We start from the raw sequence: 27,740 nt of genomic DNA, 5'->3' as shown, positions 1-27,740 counted from the left end.
AATTGCTCCACAAACACAATAAAATGAAGAATAGAATAACAAAACATTTCATCCGATCCTTTTATAAAAAATGGATTTGGAAACATACATTGAATTACAAGTACTCACTCTACATTCAATTGGGAAAAACAACAAACGAAATATGAAGTTTAGGATTTGAGAGGAATGAATTACCTCAAACAAACTAGTATCTCGTGGAGACTCCCTGAAACGCGTGAGCTAGAAAGATAAACCCGAAAGGGAGAGAAATATATATATATATATATATATATATATATATATATATATATATATATATATATATATATATATATATATATAAAGAGAGAGCCCATCACTGTTTTTGTCATAAATGTTTAGGCCATATTTGATTCGAGCGAGTGGAATTAGAGATGGGCAGTCATGTCAGGAGCTCCGTGGGGCCCATCATGATGGATGTGGTTTATCCATGCCATCCATTCTTTTTAATAGATCATTTTAGGAGATAAACCAAAAAAAAAAAATAGGTATATTAAAGGCCCAAGTGGACCACACCAAAAGAAGCAATCGTGAAAATAACACCCACCGTTGAAACCTCTCTAGGGGTGACCGTGATGTTTATTTACCATCCAACCTATTCATAAGATTGCTAATTTCAGATAAACTGAAAACATAAATTTCAGCTTGATCCGAAGTTTCTGCAGCTGCCAATAAGTTTTTAACGGTGGGCGTTCAATCCCCACTTTGTGGTCCACCTAAACATTGGTTTTGCCTCATTTTTGGGATCATGCCATTAAATGACCTTAGAAAAGGGATGAATGACATGGATAACACTGTTACATCATGGTGGGCCCTATAGAGGGGTGGGGTAGGATGCAACTCATACTGTACGTATAATTAAGAATGGTTTAAAGACATACCTAATTAGGAATGATTTTAGACCATCCTAAACCAAAGAGATAGCTATTTCTAATTCATTGATCCACGTGGACGTGCTAGGACGGGTGTAAAAACTGCCCCCACATCCCTTTACAACGGAAGGTGAGATGAAATGTTTAACATTTCAAATTCGACAGTGGTTCCAATGTGTGACACGTGGCGACATGGGGTTCGTGCTTGTCCATCTCGCGTAATAATGCTGCATCAAAAATCTCCTACCATGATTGCATTTTTAATGTGGACGTGAAACCTGATGGCTATTTTTATTTTGAAATGATTTCGTTTTTATTCCCTTTTATCTTTTTCATTTTTCCGCCTATATATTCTTCTTCTCTTCTCCCGTTATCATTGCTCTATCGTCTCCTTCTTCGGTCATCTATGGCCCCATCTTTTCATTACAGACGTTTGATAAACCTAGGATGCATATATCGTGCCCCAAACTCAAGGACTGGGCTCACTAAATTATGGCCATTGAATCCGGAGCTAACGGCCACATAGCTCCCATACTCCAAGATTTGAAAGCGGGATCCCACAAGGAGGATTTCAGGGTGATTTTTTTGGTAAAGGAGCATAACCACAAGTGTATAAAAATAACATCACCATCACATATCCACTATATAAACTTCGTATAATGCTTGAAAGGAAAATACATGGCATAATAAACGTCCAAAAGATTAGGCACATGCTCCAGTCTTAATACTGTTGGTATGCCATAGCATAACCTTCAACGTAAATAAACATGCATAAGCTTCCTACAAAGCTTAGAGAGTGCGTGCGTGTGTGCATAATGCGTGTGCCGAGCATACAAATGTCAGAGTAAGCAGAAATGATGGAAGGCTAAATTGGCAAATCCATAAATGATGCTAGCCATACCAAGGCTATGCAATGCAAGGCCTACATGGCCGAATGTCATATGCTATAGATACAACACAAACATGTTGATCCTCAACTAATCCACATATCAGAATAGTTCATCGTTGGAAGTATCACCGGGGTCTAGTACACTCCATCGACTATTGTCCCATCGCATGCATGACCAAATGAGTGGAAGAGATCTCACTATCCTCCTTGCCAGTGGTATGTCAATGCCCACCTAGCTCGTCGATAGCGGAATCATTTACGAGATGGTCAAACTCAACCTAGCTTACGGCTCCTCTAGCGGCAAACTAAGTATACAAAACGTGACTGCCCTCGCCGAACAAGTTATGCTCCGATACCAACTTTTGTCACACTCCAAATCTGGAACACATGCCTTACTAGTTCCCAAGTCTCGAACTCAGTCGCGAGCGCTTCCTCACTAGTCACCGGACTTAGCGAACGGTTAGTGAACTTCCCAAACGCCAAACTCAACTCATGGTGGAAGAGCCTTATGAGGTTATCGCACACATTTAAGTACAGGACACATCATATACATGGTATCAATGCATATCCAAGAAACGAACTTGGTCGACATGTCACACATATGATGGTGCACCAGCTCAACAATAAGGGAGGAGATAATAAATCCCCTATAGCTCTTGCATGCACCGTGCTACTAAATGCGTCTTGAAAAAAAGTGTCAATCATTCGCATGAGCAAACCATTGCTCGTGAGTCTACTGCGTTCCGGAAGTAAAACACGGCTTATCAGGGCACTCTTGTAAAGACATTCAAAACAATCACATGCATATTATCAACAAAGTATGTTATCATATTATCAACTATGCATATTATTAAAGTTCGTCATGTTATCATAAATCATGTGATCAATTTTAGGCATACTACTCGGACAAACGATCATGAATCATGAGAATAGCCAATCATCATGTATAAGATAATCAAATTCCATATTCCACTATAGAGCAAATGATGGAAAAGGAATAACAAAGCTGGTGTGTGTAGTTGGGATGATAGTACGCAGTATTGCAAGCCATAGGGTTCATCACAAGGGACTGCTATCCAAACCAGTCCCATACCTGATTTGGATAGCTAGACTCAATGTGGTATTCTACTATAGAGCAAACGATGGAAAAGGAATAACAAAGCTGGTATGTGTAGTTGGGATGATAGTACGCAGTATCGCAAGCCGTAGGGTTCATCACAAGGGACTTCTGTCCAAACTAGTCCCATACCTGATTTGGATAGCTAGACTCAATGTGGTAAACTCCTGATCTCAGGTTAGTTGCATACCTAACCGAAATCATGGCCATTACGAAGGTGCACATAATGATTTAGTTGCGCACCACCAGCCCGAGTGGATAGTGGATGAAAGAATGTATGAGTCAAATGTTGAACATCCCTCATCTTTACTAGTACATCTCCAAACCACATGATACATCTCCACCAAGAATCATAACACACCACACATGTGCAACCCATGTGTAAACTAGAGAAATGTTAAACATCCCTCATCTCTACTACTACATCTCCAAACCATATGATACATCTGCACTAAGAATTACAAGATACCACACATGTGCAACTCATGTGTAAACTAGTGAAATGATGAACATCCCTTATCTCTACTAATACATCTTCGTACCATATGATACATCTCCACCAAGAATCACAATATATCACATGTGCAACACATGTGTGAACCAGTGAAATGTTAAACATCCATCATATCTACTAATTCATCTTGAAGCTAAAGAGCCTTTCTAGCTTCAGTTGTCTCAAAATGAAGCCAAATCCAAAATTTAACCTCAGTTGCCTTCAACCAAAGCTAAATATATTTTTAATCTTGGTTCTCAACAACTGAAGCTAAAGCCTTCAGCCACAAATGTTGCGGCCTCGATTTGGATAACCGAAGCAAAACCGAGGCTAAATTTTAGATTTAGCTTCATTTACAAACTATGGTTAAAAATGTTTAATTTTATTTTTAAATATTTGTTTTAAAACAATCATAAAAGTACAATACCAACAAAGCAATTAACCGTCTATTTAAAGTTTTCAAAATACTACACACACAAATAACACTAAGCATAAAAACACAATACCAACAAATAGTTAACCGTCTATTTAAAATTTTCAAAATACTACAGACACAAATAGCACTAAGCAAAGTTTTGCTTCCTGTTGCTTTCCACGCAGGTTTGAGAGTTGCCTTGTGCTGCATATCTTGAGAGTAAATCAGATAACTGCTCTATAGACATTTTTCGCACTGCAATCTTTGCTAACATTTCCCTTTGCTCATTCATCTTTAGTCTTCTAGTTACAAAAAAACGTTCCTCACCATCGCACCCATCTGCTTTAATCTATTTTCTTCTTGCATGCTCAATGTCGTGTTCGACTACAACCTTGTGAATCTATATAAACCCATCTTTGAGTCAATCCGAAATCACAATTCCAACAATCTCTTCTCCATCTTCTTGTTCTTCTCCATTTTTGTTTTTGGATGATTTTTAGAAAGTTACAGTTTTCAGGCACTAAACTGCAAATAGTTTTTCAGGCAGTAAATTGCAACCAGTTTTCAGGGGGTAAATTGTAATAGGACAAAAGTCAGGGGTGTACGCTGTAAAAGTGTGTTCAAGGTACGGTTTTTCGGTTTTGCTGGCCGAAACCCACATTTCTCAGGTCTTGGAGAAGAGGCTTATTGTATTCTGAAGGTGGATTTGTTGTAACCCTCTTGCAAATTGGTTTAATCACCAGTAGGATGCGAATATCGTCTTAAAGATAATGACATCGTAATGCGCCTTAAGCCTATCTTTAAGTAATTCATTTTTTATTTTTCCACCTCAACAATAATAATTTTAAGGCGATATTATGGCCTCTTCTATGGGTCATCCTGATTTTGTTCGAATTACACCGTTCAACGGCTCAAATTTTCTTCGCAAGCTATTAGGCTTTGATACCACTTAAAAAGGATGAGCTAAGAGTCTTAGAGGGGGGTGAATAGGATTATACCAAATTTAAAAATTAAATGCGAAAATACACAAATGTAAATAAAGATAGCACTTAAACAATCCCACAATGCAGAAATGAATTAAAACCTCAAAAGTACAAGTATTGCGAGGTTGATGCAAATGTTATTCTAAGGACAACCTTACACCAAAAATTAAACCAATGATTTATGGTAGGACAACCTAATTTCTAGAACGGACTGTGTATCAAAATCCCAAACTAATACAGAGGAATAAAAAATAAAATAGCAAAGAAAATAACTAAGCTATTATAACATTCCCACACTTGCATAAAAAAATTACAACATTCTCCACAAATGCATAAAGGGAAATTACAACATTCACACAAATTGACAATCAATCAACCACAAGGCTAGAAATTATAGTGGTTCGCTTGTGTGTACACCAACTGTTTAGAAAAACAGCTACACAACTACTCCACTCCCAATATCCTCACACAGTGGATATCGACGTTCACTATGAAATAGGTTTTTCAAGGTTCACCTAAAATCTTCACAATTGTGTCTTTCAAGTGGGCTTACACAATTCAAAAACCCCAGACTCTAGGATTTCTGGATCACCTCAGACAAACCAAAAGAAAGAGATTTTTCTGGCACAATCTCAAAGAAACCAAAAGAATAATTGATTTATAAAACAGTAAAATACTTATCTGGATATTCTCCTTTAATGCAGCCTGGTAGAACCAATTTGGAGTAGAAATTCAACGTAGATGTTCAATGTTCACACTCATTTATGAAAAGGTTCTATGTTCTAAATGATTTTTTGATTAAATCACTTTGGGCTAGCTGATTTGATTTTGATTCCAAGAAAAGGGAAAACGTTAATCCCTTCTTCAAATAAGATTGGAATGAAGAATACAAAAATAAAATACAAAAAGCTAAATAAAGAGAATATTAAATGAGCACAATATAGCTTAAGAATATCACTAACTTATCTCTTAGAGTGGTGTCTTGATTTTGCTTGAATTAGATACAAAACTCTGAAAATCGTGCTCTATTTATAAGTACAAAAATTGCTCACTCGACTGTCCCAGAGGACAGCTCGATTGGTCGAAGGACCAAAAAACTTTTGAAAATTCGGGAGCGATATGATAAGGCCGTTCCACGACTGGTCGAAGGGCCTGCTCGACCGGTCGAGTCCTGCCCACGACTGGTCGTGCGAGACCCAATTTAGTTGCTGGACTTTAAGTCGAGCCTATTGGACTGGTCGAGCACTGTTCACTAGACTGGTCGAGTAGTCTCCAGGACTGGTTGAGAAAATAACAAAAAATTTCAAAAATTAGTAACAAACTTAGACTGGTTGAGAAATTTCTTGGATTGGTCGAGCCAGTACTAGGATTAGTCGAACATAGTCTAAGACTAGTCAAAAAATAGTCTATGCACTTATAAAATGACCCATTTGAAATATGCAATCAACAATGACCTAACCTATGGTCAATCTAGGGTCATTCATACCTTATAAGCGATATATGAACATTGAATCATCTTTTGCTTCAGTTGATAGTTGTTCTTTGAAGTTCACGAAGCTTGATATCTCGACGTATGTTGAAGCTTGAACTTGAATCATTTTTTAAGCTTGAAATTGAAGTACTTAACTAGTATTTCATCTTGAGCTTTGAGGTTCAAAGTAAAGACTATTGTCTTGACTTAGATGAAGCTTTGAAACCTTGAACTATTGAAGCTTGAAAGAGTGAACTATCACATGGTGTTGTACTTGAACATGTATTTCTCTTAATCTTGCATTTGAAGTTCTTGAGGTAAAGACCTTTGTTCTTGTACATGAGATGCACAATCTTGAATATGTAGATGAGTTACACAAGACACAGATTCCAAGAAGTTTTGGCACTACAAAATTTGACAATTTTAGGAGCTAGAAAATATAGCACTTACACTTCCTCACATCACTCAAGTTAGATCACGTGCTTACTCAAGATCCTCCTTCACCACCATCCGACAATGATATGTTAGAACAAATTTAAAAGAGACAAAATTGGGAGCATAATGACTACCTATACCATCTTCAAAGCTCTTTCTGACTCGTTATACGTTGTTTATTGTTAAAAGAAGACTGCTAAAGATTTGTGGCAGGCACTGCTCACAAAATACACATTAGAGGATGAAAGCAACAAAAAATTCTTTGTAAGTCAGTTTTTAGAATTCAAAATGTTGGATGAAAAACTTGTCATTGATTAAGTATATAAGTTATAGGTCATTATCCAACAGATATTGCCAATGACAACAGATATTGCCAATGACACTAATCTCAACGAATCCTTCCAAGTATCCACCATTATTGTTAAACTTCCACTTAAATGGAAAGATACTAGAAAATTATTGAAACAGAAAAAAAATGTCCTTAGAGGACTTCCTAATGTTTTTTTTAATAGAATAAGAATCTAGGTTCCATGACAAAAAAGAAGAACAACAGAAGGCCCTAAGTAATGCTAATGTAGTCGAGAATAGTGTGAATCGAGAATCAGAGAAGCCACATTTCAATAAAGAAGATCGGCAATCTCAAATCTAATAACCAAGGGTTCAAAAAGAACACATCTAAGAAGGGTCCATGCTTCTTTTGAAAAAGCCCTGATCATTTCAAGAGAGATTACCGAAAATACAAAAAGAAAATGCAAGAAAAGAAACGGCAAGTCAATATAACGAAAGACGTGAATTCGACAGTTATTGTCTCTGTGAATGAGGATGTTGAATGGTGGATAAATTCTAGCATTACCAGACATGTTTGTAGAAATTACAACATGTTCAATTCTTATGAAATAGTTGGGGATAATCAAGAACTATATATGGGGAATGCCTCCATATCTAAGGTTGTAGGTAAAGGAAATGTACATCTTAATCTAACTTTCGAAAAAGTCCTTACTCTGAACGATGTGCTACATGTACCAGATATTAGGAGGAATCTTATATCAACTAGTCTACAACTAGGTTTGGATTCAGACTCTTATTTGAATCTGATAAATTAATTGTGTCTAAAAATGGGGTATATGTAGGGAAGGGTTATGTATCTAATGGAATGTTCAAATTGAACCTCATAAATGAAAATTTTTCTTCCGTTTATATGTTTGATTCTTATGATGTTTGGCATGCTAGATTAAGACATATTAGTTATCGTAGTATGGATAATATGTCTAATCTTAATCTAATCCCTAAGTATACAAAACCTAATGACAAATGTAGTATTTGTGTACAATCCAAAATAACTAGAAAACCGTTTCCAAGGGTGGAAAGAGAATCACAACTCCTAAACCTAGTTCATAGTGACATATGTGAAATGAGTGGTTTAATAACAAGAGGGGGAAAGAGGTACTTCATAACCTTTATAGATGATTTCTCCCGTTATACCTTAGTATACCTATTGAAGAATAAAGATGAGGCACTACAAAAATTCAAGATATACAAGGCAAAAGTTGAGAACCAATTAGACCGAAAGATTAAAATTCTAAGGTCAGATAGGGGAGGAGAATATCTATCCTTAGAATTCTCGGAGTTTTGTAAAACTCATGGTATAATTCACCAAATTACAGCTCCCTATTCACCCCCAACAAAATGGGATAGCAGAACGGAAAAACAGGTCTCTCATAGACATGGTAAACTCTCTTTGCTCAATAATGCAAGTTTAAGTCTAAGATTTTGGGGAGAAGCCTTATTGACTGTCTATCTTTAATAGGATACCTCACTCTAAGACTTGTAAGACTTCATATGAACTATGGAAGAATACGATTCCTAACATCTCATACTTCAAGGTATGGGGTTGTAGAGCCTTAGTTAGGCTTACTGATCCTAAAAGGCCCAAGATAGGGTTGAGATCTCTTGAGTGTATTTTCATAAGATATGCACAAAATAGTAAGGCTTATAGGTTTCTAGTTGTAGAGTCTAATCATACGATCCCGATAAACACTATAATAGAATCTAGAGATGCCGAGTTTTATGAAAACTCATTCTCTTCTAGAAAAGAGACAAGACCTCAAGATCCTAGTACAAGCAGTAGTTCTCAAATACCTGATCAAGATATCGGCAGTCTCGATAAAGAGGACATAGAACCTAGAAGGACCAACAAAATTAGAAAAGGTACATCTTTTGGACTCGACTTCTACCTTTTGCTAATAGAAGGAGATAAAGATAACATAACAAAGGAAACCATGTTAGTTTGTAACATAGAAAATGATCCAATAACAATAGATGATGCTCTTAGATCCCAAGATGCTTCCTTTTGGAAGGAAGTTCTAAACGATGGGATGGATTTTATATTGCAAAATGGAATATGGAAACTTGTGGATTTACCCCCAGGATCAAAACCAATAAGCTGTAAATGAATTTTCAAAAGAAAATTAAGACCAGATGGAACTAAAGAAAGGTTTAAAGCCAGATTAGTAGATAGAGGATCTACACAAAAAGAAGGTATTGATTTTTTCGATACTTATGCTCTAGTAACAAGGATATCAACTATCCGAGTTGTAGTTTATCTAGCATCCATTCATAAGTTAGAAATCCATCAGATGGATGTGAAGACAACTTTTCTAAATGGTGACCTCGATGAAGAGGTTTATATGGAGCAACCAAAAGGTTTTATAATTCCAGGATAAGAAAATAAAGTGTGTAAATTGATCAAATTATTATATGGACTTAAACAAGCACCTAAATAATGGCATGAAAAATTCGATAAAGTAGTCACCTCATATGGCTTTAAGATTAATGAATCTGATAAATGTGTATATTCAAAATTCTCTGATAATAAAGGAGTAATTATATGTCTCTATGTAGATGATATGCTAATCTTTGGTACATGTTTAGAAGTTATAAATAACACTAAAAGATTCTTATCATCTAGTTTTGATAGGAAGGATATGGGTGAAGCTAATGTAATTTTAGGTATCAAGTTTTTAAGAAACAATGATGGTATAACTTATATTGAAAAGATACTTAAAATGTTTGATCACTATAATAAAAACCCAGTTTCTACTTCTTTTGATTCTAATATCAAGTTAATTAAAAATGAAGGTCATAGTGTATCTCAGTTAGAGTATTCCAAGGTGATTAACAGTCTTATGTATGCTATGATTTCTACTTGACCTAACATTACTGTTACAGTAGGTAAATTGAGTAGGTTTACAAGTAATCCAAGTTTAGATAATTGGAATACTGTCTCTAGAGTATTCAGATACTTGAGAAAAACTATTAACTATGATTTACATTTTTCTGGTTACCCTAGTGTACTTGAAGGGTATAGTGATGCAAGTTGAGTCACTGATTCTAATGAATCTAAGTCTATCAGTGGATGAATTTTTACACTTGGAGGAACTGTTATTTCTTACGGATCCAAGAAACAAACTTGCATATCTCACACTACCATGGAATCTAAATTTATAGCTTTGGCAGCTAGTAGTAAAGAAGCAGAATGGTTAAGAAACCTGTTATTAGAAATACCATTATTGGTAAGGCCTTTACCACCGATGTCTATCTACTGTAATAGTGAAGTGATAATATGAAAAGTATATAACAAGACTTATAATCGAAAATCTAGACATATTAGTTTAAGGCATAGTTTTATGCGGCAACTACTTGGTGACGATATTATAACAATACAATATGTGCGATCTATGCAAAATTTAGGGGACCCGTTCGCCAAGGGACTGGTAAGTGATGTTGTCAGTAGAACATCAAGAGGAATGAGACTTAAGTTAATTTCAAAGACACCGGATGAGTGAAACCCAACCTAAGTTAATAGGTTCAATGGACAAAGTACCTCACAGAAAGTGGCTGAAGCAACACTGTACGTTTTCTATCTGTTTCATTCATGAATGTATGTATAATGTTAGGTACCCATAATGATAAAAAGGGGGATGAGCTACTGCTCTTAATGAGTTCTTTCAAGGGTACTATAGTTACAGGGGTATTCATAAGGACTCGTCTATATGAGTATTGGAAGTGGGGCCGCTTCTTAATGTTCGAGAGTTTTTTGGCTACTCTCATGAACTCATGAATCCAGGACAGAGCACAAGGCAGTTAATGTGTTATAATTTTAGAACACATGGCAATTGAAATATATGTGTATGACATGTCTAGTTGTGTCATATAGAATACTTAATTCAAGACCATAGTTGCTAAGGATTCTAATTCGACTTTGATTTGTTTACACTAAGTGAAAGTTCAAGTTCATAAGACACCTTCTCCTATGCACATATTTTACCTTTGTATTTTGAAAAATAGTGGGAGATTGTTGGGTTTTTTCAAAATAAGAAGGAAATGATTTTTAATTTTTTTTTAAAAAAAATTAGGAAAAGGGGTGTAGTTTTTGGTAATTATTGGTGACCATACAATTGTGAATGGTGCTGCCTCTTAATAAAGGGAGCATCATTTGAATTTGAAATTGAAGGATGTCATTGTTGAAAAGACAAATTGATTTAATCACCGGTTGAGTACAAATATCGCCTTAAAGATAGCGACATCGTAACGCACCTTAAGCCTATCTTTAAGTAATTAATTTGCTATCTTTCCGCCTCGGTAATTGCTTTTTCATTTTCATTTTTGGATGTTTTTTGGAAAAATATAGTTTTCAAGCGCTAAACCGCAAATAGTTTTACGTAGTAAATTGCAAATAGTTTTCAGGGGTAAATACACTATAAAAGTGTGTTCGAGGTGCGGTTTTTCAGTTTTGCAAGCCGAAACCCACATTTCTCTAGTCTTAGAGAAGAGGCTTTTCAAAATACTACACACACAAATAACACTAAGCATAAAAACACAATACCAACAAATAGTTACCGTCTATTTAAACTAACAAAACAGACACAAATAACACTAAGCAAAGTTCTGCTTCCTGTTGCTTTCTGCACAAGTTTGAGAGCTGCCTTGTGCTACAGATCAGATTAACTGCTCTATAGACATTTTTCCCACTGTAGTCTTTGCTAACATTTCCCTCTGCTCATTCATCTTCAGTCTTTCTAGTTACAAACAAACATTCCTCACCATTGCACCCATCTGCTTCAATCTATTTTCTTGTTGCATGCTCAATGTTGTGTTCAACTGCAACCTAAAACAAAAATAAAAATAAAAATTAAAAAAGGAAATAATTCAGAAATGAGATCCATCTTAGTTATGCAGTTGGAAAGAAGTCATAGATAAAACATCTTGTATAGGTAAAGATTTACCTAAAATTCTTTATTGTGAAAATAACTGATTGGAAACGAAAAATAAATAATCAACACAGATATACTTTTACAAATGACTGCACTAATATCCATCATTGAAAAATGTCAAGTTTAAATGCTTAAATACTACAGGTACCTGCTGATGGATTCTAATTTACCCTCAACATATAAATGTTTCAGCTGCAAATGAATTATGTTTTCTTAATAAAACCATCACATAAGGATCCTTATCAAATATTAAAGGAGCTTATGATTTAAGAAACAAAATGACCTGGAGATGAGAAGGATAATCTGTCTCTGCTATCGATTTCTAAGTTGGTAACAACAAATTTCTCTGAAGCTCCTCTATGAAAAAGAAACGAGAGTACCTAGAATTTTATACTACTAAAACTGCATCTTTCCTAAAAAGCTATATACATAGTTGTAACCTTCGAGATTGTGGGTATGCCGGTATGGTTTAAACAAACCCAGTTTAAAGATGCATGTCCCACAGATAGAACCAGATACTGCATGTTTCTACCCAAATTATGATACAGTTGCTTATCTGTAGAGATAGCTCTCAAATTTGCACAAAAAAAAAAAAAACCGATTCAATTTACAAGTTGTTCTATGTTGCTCAGCTGGCACTATTTACAGTAAATTGTATATGACAAACAACTTATGATGCAGTTGCTTATCTGCAGAGATTGCTCTCAAATTTGCAACAAAAAAAATAATAATAAATAAAAACGATTCAATTTACAAGTTGTTCTATGTTGCTCAGCTGGCACTATTTATAGTAAATTGTATATAAAAAAACAACTTTAAGATTTTAAAATCCTTTAAATCTATATATCTACATTAGATGCCAAAACCAATAAAAAAAAATTACAAGTATTATGTGTTGATAGTTGCAGAGCAAAAGTGGGATTGCATTGAGATAAATCCAACAAAGATAATATGGTATTGGATATGGGAAGTAGCTTTAAGTGCCATCTAATCATAACTTTCTTTTAAGTGCTTGTCACTTACCATATCAACCTACATATCAGAAAGCATGGACCTCAATTGCTTGGCAACAAAATCCTCTGAAACATGATGAACTCCCTGGCTATAACAAAATAACTCCATTAGAAAAACCTTATTTCAAGATGAGGCATGAGAAAAAATTGAATAGCACTAAAGAAATTGAATAAAGAGAAAGAACAACTGATAACATCTGATAAAAGAAGATGCTTTGAAGAATGATTGCATACTGATGCAGAAAATTTTCTAAATTATATCAACAAAATAGCACATAAACCTTGACTTTTAAGCTGGAATATTAGCCTCTTGATGAATTGAAAAGGGAGTTTTACTTGGGAATCCAATTCCAGATGCCTCGAATCCCAGATTGCCAAATAAGTCCTTACTAGAAATGATCTAAAGCTAAATGCTAATATTTAACTTAGTTATCAAGCTCTTACATTGACAATGTAATTGTGTTCTATTATGAAGGGCACATCCTGGTGCATCATGGCCCAATAATTCCCACTACAGGGCAAGCACAAGAAAGAGAAGACAATCCTCCTTTGGTTTTCTTATATTTGAGACAACCCTAAAGGGTTGAATATATAGAGATCTACAATCATCTATACAAGGTAAATGATAAAAACAGAATCATTTATCTATACATGGAAATTAGCTATACAAGGCATGTGGCTATACAAGGTATACAAAGCATATGGCCATGTGGCCTATCTAACATCCCTCCTCAAACTAATGCTGGTCATCGACAAGTAATAGCTTGTCAACTAGAAATGAGTGACATGCGGAAGTGAGGAATTTCATGAGAATATCTGCAATCTGATCATGGGATGCAATATGTGGAAGAGAAATGACCCTAGACTGAAACTTCTCTCGGATGAAGTGACAGTCAACTTCAATATACTTTATCCGTTCATGAAAAACAGGGTTAGAGGCAACCTGAATAGCACTTAGATTATCTATATGTAGTGGAGTAGGATTCTGTAGATGAACGCCCAAGTTAGAAAGAAGTCCACGTAATCAAACAAGTTTATTACAAGCAACTGACATCGCTCGATGCTTGACCTCTGTACTTGATTTAGAAATAGTGGCCTACTTCTTATTCTTCCAAGAGATGAGAGAAGTTCCGAGAAAAACACAGTAGTCAGTGGTAGATCTTCATGTGATAGCGCAACCAGCCCAGTCAGCATCCGAATAAGCGCGAAGGTCCTGAGTTGCTGTGAAGGAAAAGAATAGTGATCGATCTAGAGTTTCACGTAGGTACCGTAGGATGCGCAACACCGTAGTCATATGAAGAGTGCGAGGAACAAAAACAAATTGGCTGACCACTTGGACAGCGTAGGCAATATCAGGGCGAGTCATTGTTAAGTAAATCAGACTCTCAACCAAACGGCAGTATAATGTGGGCTGCGCAAGAAGATTACCATCGTTACGGCCATATTGAACGTTAAGTTCTAAAGGAGTCTGAACAGTCTTCTGATCCATTAATGAAGTCAAAGCGAGAAGATCCTTGGTATATTTACGCTGGCTGACCATGATCCCACATTGAGAACGTGAAAATTCAAGCCTAAGAAAGTATGTTAGATGGCCGAGGTCCTTCATCTTGAAGGATGATTTCAAAACTTCCTTTAATGCCAAGATGTCAGTAGCAACGCTACCAGTCAGGAGTAGGTCGTCAACATATACGAGAACAATGACAATTCCGCGATCAGTGGTGTGTAGAAATAAGGATAGGTCATGACTACTTTGAGTAAAGCTAACACCCGTAACAACATCGTAAAAGCGTTAGAACCATACCCGAGGTGCTTGTTTGAGGCCGTACAAATCTTCCTTTAGGCGACATAACAGGGATTAAAGAGCCAGGAGGAGATTTCAAATATACTGTTTCTTGGATACGTCCATGAAGAAAAGTATTTTTCACATCCATCTGAGCAAGTGGCCAAAAACGAACGGATGACATTGCCAGAAGAGTGCGAACAGTTTTCATCTTGGCCACAGGAGCGAATGTCTCATCATAATCAATTCCGTGTTCCTGTTTGTATCCCTCAGCTACAAGCTGAGCCTTGTATCGATCCAATGAACCATCATACTTAAGCTTTACAGAATAAATCCATTTACTACCAATTAATTGTTGGTCAGTGGGTCGAGTGACAATGTCCCACGTATGATTATCATTCAATGCTGCAAGTTCCTCTGTCATAACCTTCTTCCAACAATCATGAGTGGCTGCCTGAGTGTATGAAGTAGGAATAGATGCAGCATCTACAGTAGCATTCATGGTAGACATAGAGTATATCAAGTGATCAGGTTGTCGATGGACACAAGCGGAACGACATATCAAGGTGGGTTCTGGATCAGCAACAGGTACAGTAGGGAGAGGAATAGGTGGTGGATCTGTACGTGGTCGTCGTGAGTAAATCTGCAATGGACGAGAGAGTGTACTCGAGGCAAAAGGAATGTCAGGAAAAGCGGTAAGACCAAGAGAGTTTGGTGCGTGCGAAGGAGGAACAGATGAATGAAAGACAATATGCTTAAGAAAAACAACATGTCGTGACACCTGAACACGACGAGAGACCGGATCGTAACATCGAAAACCCTTCTGAGTTTCTCCAAATCCCAAGTACATACATTCGACTAATTTTGGGGAGAGTTTGTTACGTTCTCATGATGCCGGGTAAACATAACATACACAACCAAAACACGAAATGTGAAATATGTAGGGAGTAAACCAGTGAGAACGAAGTAGGGAGATTTACTATTCAGAACTTTGGTTGGCATCCGGTTAATTAAGTAAACTGAATACATCACAGCTTCCACCCAGAAAGAATGAGGAACACTCATAGCTGTCAGCAGAGTGTTGGCAGTTTCAACAATATGGCGATTTCTTCATTCAGCCACCTCATTCTGTTGTGGAGTATCAGAACAAGTGGTCTAATAAATAATCCCATGACCCCGAAGATATGTACGAAAATTTATGGAGAGATACTCTCCCGAGTGTCACGCCCCAAACTCGGAGGCCGGGCTTACAAAATTCTCGATCACCGAATCCGATGCCGACGACCTCCGTAGTGCCCCATTCTCGGCCCCGGTATGCCTACACCAGGTTTCAATCTTAGGACTGTGGGTTAGAGTTGTAAGACTGTATCCTGGGCCGTGCACTGTCTCCATAAGCTTCCACTGTCCTCCCGGTCAAATTCCGCTAACCCTCAACCTGTATCCGGTGTTTGCACACGATCCTAAGCCAAGACCTACATACCGAAGTTGGCTCGACCTGAAACTTATACCCTAGTGACCGCACTGTCACCATGGTTCCAACGTCGTGACTCATGCACCAATCCGATACCCAGGCTAGAAGATGCGGGCTCACATTCATTTCGAGGAAAATGCCGCACGTTGCGAATTTCAAGAAAATCTCTACAACATGTCTCGTCAATCAATCAATCAATCAATCAAGTACACACCATACCTCAAGTACCAACACTCATCTCTCCTTTTTTCACAAGTCAACTATCTCTCTCCCTTACCCATCCCTCTTTTATAAAAATTCAAACACGCCCATACCTCTCCATCCCTTTTCCTTACAACAACCACTCCATCCATCCCTTTAATCCATTATTTCTCTCTCTCATTTCTAAAAAAAAACTCATTTCCTAAGCAACAAAATTCCAATGTCCAAGCTCTCTCCCAAATACTAAGTGTGGCCCACTTTTCTACCACCCAATCTCTCATCCCCACCATTAAAACTCCATCATCCACCATCAAAAGTGAAGGTAAGGAGCATAGGAGTCCAAGGGAGCAAGAAGAAGGCCGATAGGTGGGTGATTGACTGTTAGATTTTATTTTATTTAGGGACTACTTGTTGTGGGACCCATCATGATGTATGCATTGTATGGGGAGGGCCCATAGTGGCGGGGTCCCTCCCCTTCTCACCGATCTCTCTCTCTCTCTCTCTTGTGATGGGCGTGGCCCACAAGATCCACACTATTCCTGGTTGGGACGGTGGGTCTCCACCATGATATACGCAATATCCACACCATCTAGACAGTTTGGACGATGCTGGTGTTGTGGATCCTACGCTGATGTACGTGTTCTAGATCCACCCTATCCATGAAGAGGACGTGGGGCCCACCTTGGTGACCTACTGAGTGCAGCACGTGGACCCCACCATGGCAGCGTATGGAGCCCACCATAATGCATGTATACACCCAGCCGTTCGTTTATTCCAGGGACGCTGGATGCTGGAGTTTTAAAAAAAATGATAATAAAAATAATAATAACAAATATAACATATATATATATATAATATATAATAAATACACACATATATATGTGGAGGAGGCCACGTACGTGGGACCCATCCCACGTGGCAGCAGCTTGGCTGCTGTAGCATGGAATAAAATCCACACCATCCATCGATCCTGTGGGACCCACCTGATGAACTGATTGAATGGCGTATATACAGTAGGTGGGCCACGTACGTGGGATCCACCTGACGAGCGGATTGGATGGTGTACCTCACAACGCTGGCTGCTATGAGGTTGACGTCAGCAAATTCTGGTGGGACCCACCGCAGCTGTTGAAGTGCATCTGCACCATCCATCTGGACGGTGCCATGTTACACCACCTTGATGGATGTTTTTCATCCCAACCGTCCATTCACTTGGTGGTATCTGACTGTCCATCTGCTGGACGGTCAGCGCCCCACTAGGATGGACGTTTTTCCATCCTAAAGTCCATCCATCTGTCTCGCTGGCCACTGGCCACGCTCGTGGACCCCACCTGCATATATGTGTTTCATCTGCACTGTCCGTGTGGACGGTGCCAGTTGTGGCCCCACCACGATGTATGTACTGTATCTACACAGTCCAACCGATTGATGCATGTATTGCATCTATACTATCCATCAATGGGCCCCATGACACCAGCAATTCTGTGGGGCCCGCTAGTGTATGCGTTATATCTAAACTGTCCATCCATTTGACAGACTCATCTCAAGGCTTGAGACTAAAAATAAGACAGATCTTGTATCAAGTGGACCACACTGCTAAAACAGTGGGATTGAACGTCCACCATTGAAACCCCTTTTGGGTTACAAAAGTTTTGAATCAATATGATATTTGTTTTCCCTCCCCTGTTCAGGTCCTTGTGACCTTATGAACAGTTTGGATGGGAAATAAATGCTATGGTGGGCCCTCTAAATTTTTAACTGTGGGAATTATTATCACCACTGTCATTTGTGGCATGTTCCAGATGATCCTTGGATATGATTCATTTTTTTAGGCTCTATAATGATCTCTAACTATGGATGAACGGCCCACTTAACTCAGCCCATTTGATCGGCCCATTTGACTCGACCCATTCGACTCAGCCCATTCGACTTGGCCCATTTGATTCGGTCGATTGATTCGGTCCATTTGAATTGGCCCCTTTGATTCGGCCGATTGATTCAGCTAATTTGAATCACCCCTTTGATTCGACCCACTTGACTAGGCCCATTTAACTCGGCCCATTCGACTTGGCCCATTTAACTCGGCCTATTGATTCGGCCCCTTTAATTTCGGCCCATTTGTATCGGCTCATTTGATTCCGCCCAATTGACTTAGCCCATTTGTACCGGCCCATTTGTATCGGCCCATGTGATCAACCCAATTGACTTGACCCCTTAATTTGGCCCATTCGACTCGGCCCATTTGAATTGGCCCATTTGATCGGCCTAATTGACTTAGCCCATTTGATTCGGCTCATTTGTATTGACCCATTTGATCGACCCAATTGACTTGGCCCATTTAATTTGGCTCATTGTTTTTGGCTTATTTGATCGACCCAATTGACTTGGCCCACTTGATTCGGCCCATTTGTATCGGCCCATTTGATTCAGCCGATTGATTCGGTCCATTTGAATCGGCCCCTTTGATTCCGCCCATTGATTCGGACCATTTGTATTGGCCCATTTGATTCGGCCCATTGACTCGGCCCATTTGATCGGCCCAATTGATTTGGCCCATTTGTTTCGGCCCATTTGTATCGGCCCATTTGTTTCGGCCCATTTGTATCGGCCCATTTGATCGACCCAATTGACTTAGCCCATTTGATTTGGCCCATTTGACTTGGCCTATTTGATCGACCTAATTGACTTGGCCCATTTGATTCGGCCCATTGACTCGACTCAATTGATTTGATCCATTTGTACCGGCCCATTTGATTCGACCCATTGATACGGCCCGATGTTATATACATTGGCCCATAAGTGAGGCCCAATGTGATACGTATATGCCCCATAAAGCAAGGCCCATGGTGATGTGTATTAGACCCTTGTGTGAGACCGTGGACCCATTATACGATTAACCCTGTGAGTGTCATTCCTTGGAAGCAATGTTGGTTAAAGGTCCACATTGATAGGCAATGATGGTTGGACGCCCACATTGTGACCTTTCCTTAGGCCTTTTTAAGCCCTTCCTCATCATTCTCTCGTAGGTTAACCCTAATCATTGAGCCCCATTCACCATAGACGGATGCTTTCGCGCTATCGAGTTTGATATAACCACGGCCGAGGGACGATCTTTATATTATGGTTCGATCGACTGTCCATATATGTGCCCTGCCTTGCTTATAGGCTGATTATCGATGTTGATTATTGGTACCGATTATTGAGGCCGATTCCGATTGTCGATGCCAGATATCGAGACCGATTGTCTAGGCCCAATGTGATGTATATGCGGCCCGTATTTGAGGCCCGTTGTGATGTGTATTCAGCCCGTGTTTAAGGCCCAATGTGATGTATATGAGGCCTATGTGATGAGGCCCATTGTGATGCATTTGAGGGCCAGGCGATGGAGCCCATTGTAATGTATGTTAGGCCCATGTGAAAGGCCCATCGTGATGTGTATTAAGCTCTTGAGTGAGGCCCATGGTGTTGTATATTTGGCCCTTGTGTGAGGCCATGGGTCCACTATATGTTAGGCTCTATGTGGGCCATTCCTTGGGGGCAATGTTGGTTAAATGTCCACATTGTCGAGGTCGATTGTCGATGCCGGTTATTGATACCGATTATGAGTATGTGACAGCATAGCATCATGATACATGCCCATACGCATCATCTGCATGATTGTTATGAGATGTGGTTGACCATTGCATATGTCATTGGGCAGGTTGTTATGAGACTCCCTGATAGGCGGAGGTTATCTCACATGAGCGCACGGTATGCGCAGGATTGATGCATGACTGGATTGTATGACTCATGCATCTTACATTGTGTGTTGTGATTACTTTACGGCCTAGTGACATCAGGGTCGTAGCCTCCACAGGCATGTCGGTGGATGGCTGGATAGGACACCGGAAATGTTTGGTTCAAGTATTTGGGCACTTTGGATGTCCGTGGCCAGGAGACGCCCCAACGTCGAGACTGAGTGGATACATGAGCGCCCGAGTGCTGAATACCAGGAGGTCACCTCTCCCACTGTGTCATGGTCGGTTGGGATGGAGTGTAGCCTTATCCGCCAGAGTGAGGGGGTTGTAAACTAGGCTGAGTTTGACCAGCTCCCAAATGGATCCGCTATCGACGAGCCGGGTAGGCATTAGTATACTACTGGCAGGTGGGTAAGGAGGTCTTTTTCACTCGCTGGGTTGCTTCGCATCATATATTACATTACGCCCGCGGCATATCACATTTTGGATTACTGTGTTTCTGCATTTATATGGTCTAGATACGACTGACAGTATTCATGAACTCATCAGGAATTATAAATTACATTGCATCCTCGACCTCTGATATGTAACTCTCTTTATGACTCCTCATTTGCATAGTTGATCTATATTGCATACTCTGATATTGTTTGACTCATGGACTTGTAAGTATTTTCGCTTACTCTAATATTGTATGATTCATGATCTTACCAGAATCTTTGATATTGTATGATTATGGCATTATATTGAATACTTGGCACTTACCTTGTGCACACACTTACACCACCCTCTAAGCTTTCTATAAGCTTATGCACGATAGATGCGTGCAGGTGATGTTAGGTTGCAGTAGTGTTGAGCTTGGAGTGTGCAGCGGTCTTCTGGTGCTTGATTTTCGATTTATGTATTTTCCTTTCAGTATTATACTCAAATGTTTATATTAGTAGATATATGATGATGATGTTGTCTTTGTGATTTGGGTATACTTGTGGTTATGCTTCTTATGAGACAAATTGATCTTAAAAATCCTCCTTGTAGGATCCCAAGATTGGAACCTGGTGTATGCACACTGGAAGCCAAGAATGGGGCACTATGGAGGCTGTCGGCACCGGATTCGGCGATTAGAAATTTTGTGAGCCCGGTCTCCGAGTTTGGAGCGTGACAGTGGGACCTTAACCGGTGTGCCTAAATGTAGGTTCCTAGTGTGGTGATAGCTACCCTACACTCTATGATTGTCGAGAACTTAGAATAATTAGGTCCCGAGTTCGAATAACTTAGCGATCTTCTGTTATAGACTCTTAACGTACGTGCCTTCAAGAGTTCTCAAGGATGATAGGCACCTTTATTCTTTCCTATAGGACATGCCGCCCAGGAGAACGATTCTAGCAACTTCCGCTCCATCACCCGAGACCCCTGCTCCCCAGCCTGAGGATGCCGCTCCTTTACCCAAGGCCATTGCGGATCCAACCATACCTATGAGTGTCTCCCAGTTACAGCAGGTGTTGCAGGCTGTGACAACCGCCTTTTAGGGGCAAGACAGACACCCTATTGTTTTGCCAGCCTAGGCAGAGCAGGAACACGCGAGCGCCCTTCTTCGAGAGTTCTGATAGTTTGATCCACCGCGTTTCCAGGGCAAGCCAGACCCAACAACAGCCAAGGGATGGCACTTCGAGGTAGAGAAGATTTTTGATACGATGGCATGTACGACCCAACAGCGAGTCCGGTTAGCCATATTTCTTCTCCAGGGTGAGGTTAAGCACTGGTGGACCTCCGTTACCCATGTTGCAGGGCCTGATTTTGTTTAGACATCGGAGGATTTTATTGATCGATTCGAGCAATGGTATTTTCCCGACCACATTCATCGTTAGAGAGCATTAGAGTTCGATACTCTAGTGTAGGGGATATGTCCGTGGCAAGTACGTGGCCCATTTTATGGCACTATCGAGGTTTGCGCTGTATTTGGTTGATGATGAGGGGCGGAAGGCCGACTGTTTTGAGAATGGCTTACGTTTTGTCCTCAGGAGATGTGTCGTCGAACACATGCTCCCGACCTTTAAGCAAGTAGTTCAGAGGGCCCAGATTTACGAGACAGAAAGGAACGATTCGCAGAGGGTTCATGACCATGAGGAGACTAGAAGAGGAAGGTCTCCTCTGATAGTTTTCAGCAGCAACAACGTCGACGGCCTCAAAGGCACAGGAACCGTCCATCCTTTCAAGCGCCAGCAGCACCTTCAGCACCACCAAAGAAACTGTTTACGGGCGTTTGCTTCAGATGTGGTGCGACGGGGCATCGTAAGCATGAGTGTCCCTATTTTCAGCAGCAACAACCTCTTTAGAGGGGACATACACCTCCCCAACAGACCTAAGGCAGGTTTTATGCAGCTCTGCAGGACCCTCAGTCGTCAGTTGTCGCCAACGATTCAAGCAACCAGGCATTAGGACCATCTTGTTGGATTAGTCATTGGTGAGATGGTGAGGTTGCAAGGTATCCTAGTTTCGATCCTTTCTGATCCAGGATCTGAGGTTTAATAGGGGTCACCATAGTGTTGGTGAGGCATCTTGGGAGTGTAAGGTTGAGCTTAGAGAGCATTATCCCCATCCTTATATAAACTGATTGTGCCTTGACTTATATATGATGTTTCCTCTTCCCTTGTCTGTTCTGTAAATTTTGAGGATAAAATTTTTATTTGGAGGGGAGAGTTGTGACACATGTAACTTAACCCGTATCGATCCAAAAGCTACCGCATTCCTCCCGGTGGAATTTCGGTGACCCACTATCTGTTATCGAATGAGTGTATTTCCCAAGGGATTCAACCTATGAATGCTATAGAGTATTAAAGAACCAAGGATATTCCTATTAGTTCGGTCTTTGTACTCCAGAGAAGGCACGAGTTCATGTTCTTCATTAAATAAGAGCTTTGAATGCTTATAGAAGTGAAGGATCACAATGTAACACCCCAGATTTTTACCAACCTAGAGTTAGACGTCCTTAGGCAATGGGTCAACCATAACACTCTCAAAGCTCAATCCCAAAGCGTAAAGTCCCTTTTTAACCCTTTTCCTTCAAAATTTCGCCTTTCACTATCCTATTCTTTAAATTTTTCTAAGAACATTCATAATACATACCAATCCTAGGGTATAAATGATGAAGTACAATACTAAAACTAAAACTTATCATAAATAGTAAATAAATGGACGAAATGGGTTTTTGACACTTAAAATTTTAGCATCTAACAAAATAAATATGTTAGTTGGATAGATTAGAATCTCCTACCCCAAAATCATATATTACATGTCTAATAAAATCATTCCAGTTTGTAAATTGGACCCGAAAATGCCTCACACGGACTCGTGGGCCCAAACGACTCAATTCGGGGGGACCCGGGGTGGGTCCCACATGTTTCCGACAACCCCGGGGTGGGGGGGGAGGACATCGCCCCTGAGGCGAGCCCTCGCCCATATGTCTAGTGACCGGCGAGGGGCTCGCCGTTTGGCAAGGCCTCGTCCGTACAACGGATTGGGCAGCCCATTTTCTACATTTTTTTACACATTTTTTTCAACTTTGAAAAATCATATCTCCCTCGTTATAACTCCGATTTAGGTGATTCAAAAACTAGATTGAAGATAAATGAGTCTAGTTTTATATAAAAATATGTGAAAAATATAATAAAATATTTAATATAGTTTAAAGTAGGTTGTTGTGACAACTATCCGAAAATCACTTGTTGGACAGCTGCTGCTTCTGGAATTTTGAGAATTTTTCTACAGCACGAAATCTCATGAAATTTGGTGGAGACAGGTTAAACTTAATGATAAACTAGTAGAAAAATAATTAAACTAATATAATAACTAGAAGTGCCAAAAGTGGGGCATAGAATGGCCCTAGGATCGTATTCTGCCATAATTAGGGTAGAATTTGGTTAAGTACTAAACTGAACAATCAGTAAAATTAGCTTGAACCACTTTAAATATGAACTACAAGACCCAAAATGAGTAGGACCGCTAATGTTACATTACCTAGAAATCTAGGATCAATCTCTAAACCCAGTTGCTCTTGGGAGCATCGTGAAACTTTGTTTCGGACCTGGACCGCACGTTGAAAGTCCGATAGCGATAAACTTAGACAATTATGACCGCCTAGTTGGACTTGACAATCACCTCGAAAATCAAGTCCAGATGATGTCCTGAGACGATTTCCTTGAGTCCGGAGTGAAGAGTGTGAGAAAGGTGAATCTATTTAGAAATTAAATATAATTTATGAAATCTGAGTCACGTCGCTTGTGCGCCGATTCTAAGCACTTTGACCGTTGGATTTTAACCCAATTTCACCCTCGGATCAGGGAAGATGGCCCAGACATGTTCAAGTGCCGGTGGACCTGATCGAGTTTCGGTGACCGTTGAATTGAGAGTGGTCCGTCACGGCTGATCTGTAAATCCGATTGGTATGAAAACTCAGCCTGACCAAGATCCATGGTTAGTGAGCTTAAGTCCGACCACACTCAGAAAAAGGACCTCCAAAAATGCTCCGTTGGATCGGAACAGACCCCATTTGGTTATAATATAAGTATACCTTGGCCCTGGGGCTATTTTCATTAATGTTAAGCCTATATGAAGACCTTATATCCCTCCCTCTCTATTCCATACGAATTTCCTAAATCTTAGCTAAGAGAGAGAGAGAGGAAAAGAGAGAGAAAGAGAGAGAGAGTAGGCGCTTCTTCTCGGGATTCCATCCCATCGCTCCATGCACTTGTTTACCATGTCCGTATCGCAAATCTGGCATTTCTGACAACGTACTTGGGTAAGGAATCCTAACCCTAACCTATTGTAGCGAATCAAACAGAACAGATGATAGAATAGCTAACCTATTCCCTGTTATAGGTTATTCTGGTGCCGTAGATGAGGACTTAGTGTCTAAACTGAACCCGTTATGTGTCTAACGGCGTAAGGTGCGGACTATAAATGTATAGGTTATAGTTTTCAAGGCTTTCAATGTCGGTTAATGATTTATAATTGACGTGGGTGCTATTTCACATGCAAAATGAGTCGTCTGTTTCGCTTTACAATCATATATGAACTATGTTGAATATAGTATATTCTATGAATATGTTGAGATGTTTGAATATGTATGGAATTTGGATCTGTGCCTAACATGAGTATTTGTCGTGGATATATGCTTGTTATATATGTGACAACTCCTTAGCGAAAGGACTTGCCCTAAATCACATCACGGCCAATATACGTTATATATGTTAAAGTGTGTAGCCCAAGTGTTTGTGGAAATGATTAAATGAATATGGAACCCGGATTCATGCATGCCATGATTATCCGTCGTGGGTACATGCGTGTGGTATACGGGGCAACTCCCTAGTGAAAGGATTTGGTCTAATACATGTGTAATCAACATACAACATATATGATGACGTATGTAGTCTAAGTGTTTGTAGAAACGTCTGAATGAGCTAGTTGTTACTAAGGAGTGCTTGTATGAGGATTGAGATACGAATCTCGGTTACCTTAATTATGTGTATGATTTCCTCCATGTACGTTACATTATGATGTTTGTTTTATTTATGAAATGAATGTGTGTGAAATCATGTTTGTGTTGCACTTCACAACATGCTCATATGATTGTATGATTTGAATTATGGATCCATTACTGCTTTGATTGTCTCATATGAATATTCATCATGATTGAATGTGGTTGGGACTATGATATAGTCCAGGCAATCAGTAACAGATACCGATTTGGTGGCTGACGTTGTTTCGCCATACGGGACGTGCCTGACAAATCCGAGCCGTACTTCGGTTGTCGACAGTGGTTAGGCCACACGGAGTGTTTATGCACTTCATGTCGATCAACTTGACATGCGCTCATACTAGTCGAGCTCGTCAAGTAACCCGATTGGCCCTATTGTATGTTCACCATGTTTGGACGCTACTGCTTGAACCTAAGGTACCAAACTTACCAGTGCAAATCCCGTTAACCATGGTACCTCGATCCGCTAAGACTCATAAGCCAGACATGGTGGTATGGGACACCGTGGTCGAGCTGTCGGCCTATGCTGGGGTGACGAGCCTCCCCATAGTGACTAGTGAGCACACCAGACTCGTGAGCCGATTATAGTGGTATGAGACACTATATTCGTGCTGTCGGCCTACATTGATTGGTGACGAGCCCTGTAGTGACCTCGAGCATACCTTAATACTGCATTAAGGCGACGAGCCTTAGAGTAGTAACGAAGGTATGATAGGCGTGCATTGATTGGTGACGAGCCCTTTGCAGCGACCTAGAACCATATGATCGTATGAGATGGCCTAGGACTGACGACCCTAGAATGGATCACTGTTTGGAAATTGATATGAGGAAGGTACCTTAGCTTCCCAATCTTGCTGTATGAAAAGGACTAATAACAAGTTGGTAATCATGTTCATGCACCGCGTTGCATGTGCGTAGGAGTTATTGGCACTGCGGGAGGTTGTCATGCGTACCGTAAGATGAAGACGCTGAGGGAGTGCAGGCGAGGGCATGCATCATTCTACATACATCCTTGCATTAACAAGAGTAATTAGGACATGTTTGATTGTATTGCTTTATCATTACTGCTTGACCGAATTGATAACATGTTAACCTTTGCTTTATTGTTCCACTGAGTTGATCACTCACTCCCACGTTACGGGACGGTGTTGTACACACTAACCAGACTCTGTCTTGCAGGTGATGCGATGCTTCTGAGGCAGAGTAGGAGTTTGAGGTTGATGTGGCCGCATTTTCTTTTATGCTGTTCTCAGGCGGGTTCTAGTGAGCCATGTTTTGAGCTTCGGGGATTCAGGGCTATTTTTGTAATGGTTTATGTCATTTTCATACTTGTATTTTGAGGCAAACACTTGTAAATTGACCTGGCAAAGCATACATATCTCAGGGACTTATATTGATATATATATGTCTTTAGTCTTCCGCTTGCATATTTGACCTGTCCCTGGGTTATGTTTGCAGTTTTGGCTTAATCTACCTCATGTTTTATGCACTAATGTAGACAACATACATTCATCATTACATGTGTTGCATAAATGATGTTTTGAAACTCGGGAGCTGAGTTATGCTCGACCCCCAATTTTCAGGGCGTTACAAGTTGGTATCGAGCATGATGTGGATTAAACCGGACTGGGTTATGGTCACACACCGCACGCTGTCGCCACCTTAGTGTAGGAGGGTGCGAGTTTATTAGAGAATTTGTGTATGTTTTCCCGTTGCTCCTATCGGCAAAAGTTTACTGAAAACGATCGCCGAGATCGAGTCTGTGCTCATTCCTGATCACACACAGCGACCCAAAATCTCTTCTAGACCGTCCATTGACGAGTTTAGATGGTTTATCTTCCCATCTCAGTCCTTCAAATGTCTGTAAACTCGAATCTGTATCAGATTCTATTCCTAGTGGCCCGGTATGCGTCAAATCGGACTAAGGGCCCGATCGGGGCAATTCCAGGGGGACCCACATCATTTTTTAGCTTAGGGGCCAGGAGGACCTCGCCCAAACGGCGAGTCATCGCCGGAATGTCTAAAGACCGGCGATGACCTCG

General features: G+C 39.9%; 1 long non-coding RNA gene across 1 annotated transcript; it reads right to left on the bottom strand.

The window, feature by feature from the left end:
- Window positions 1-11,537: 11,537 nt before the first annotated feature.
- LOC131221451 (uncharacterized) lies at window positions 11,538-13,516 on the bottom strand. The gene is made up of 2 exons (XR_009159282.1): window positions 12,990-13,516; window positions 11,538-11,860 (listed from the first exon to the last, which is right to left on the bottom strand). It is a non-coding gene; the product is annotated as an uncharacterized LOC131221451 (long non-coding RNA).
- Window positions 13,517-27,740: the final 14,224 nt, after the last annotated feature.

The sequence above is a fragment of the Magnolia sinica genome, chromosome 12 (genome assembly GCF_029962835.1).
Source record: "Magnolia sinica isolate HGM2019 chromosome 12, MsV1, whole genome shotgun sequence".
NCBI lineage: Eukaryota > Viridiplantae > Streptophyta > Magnoliopsida > Magnoliales > Magnoliaceae > Magnolia > Magnolia sinica.
Note: the sequence above shows the minus strand (reverse complement) of the source record. Positions and strands in the feature narration are given on the sequence as shown.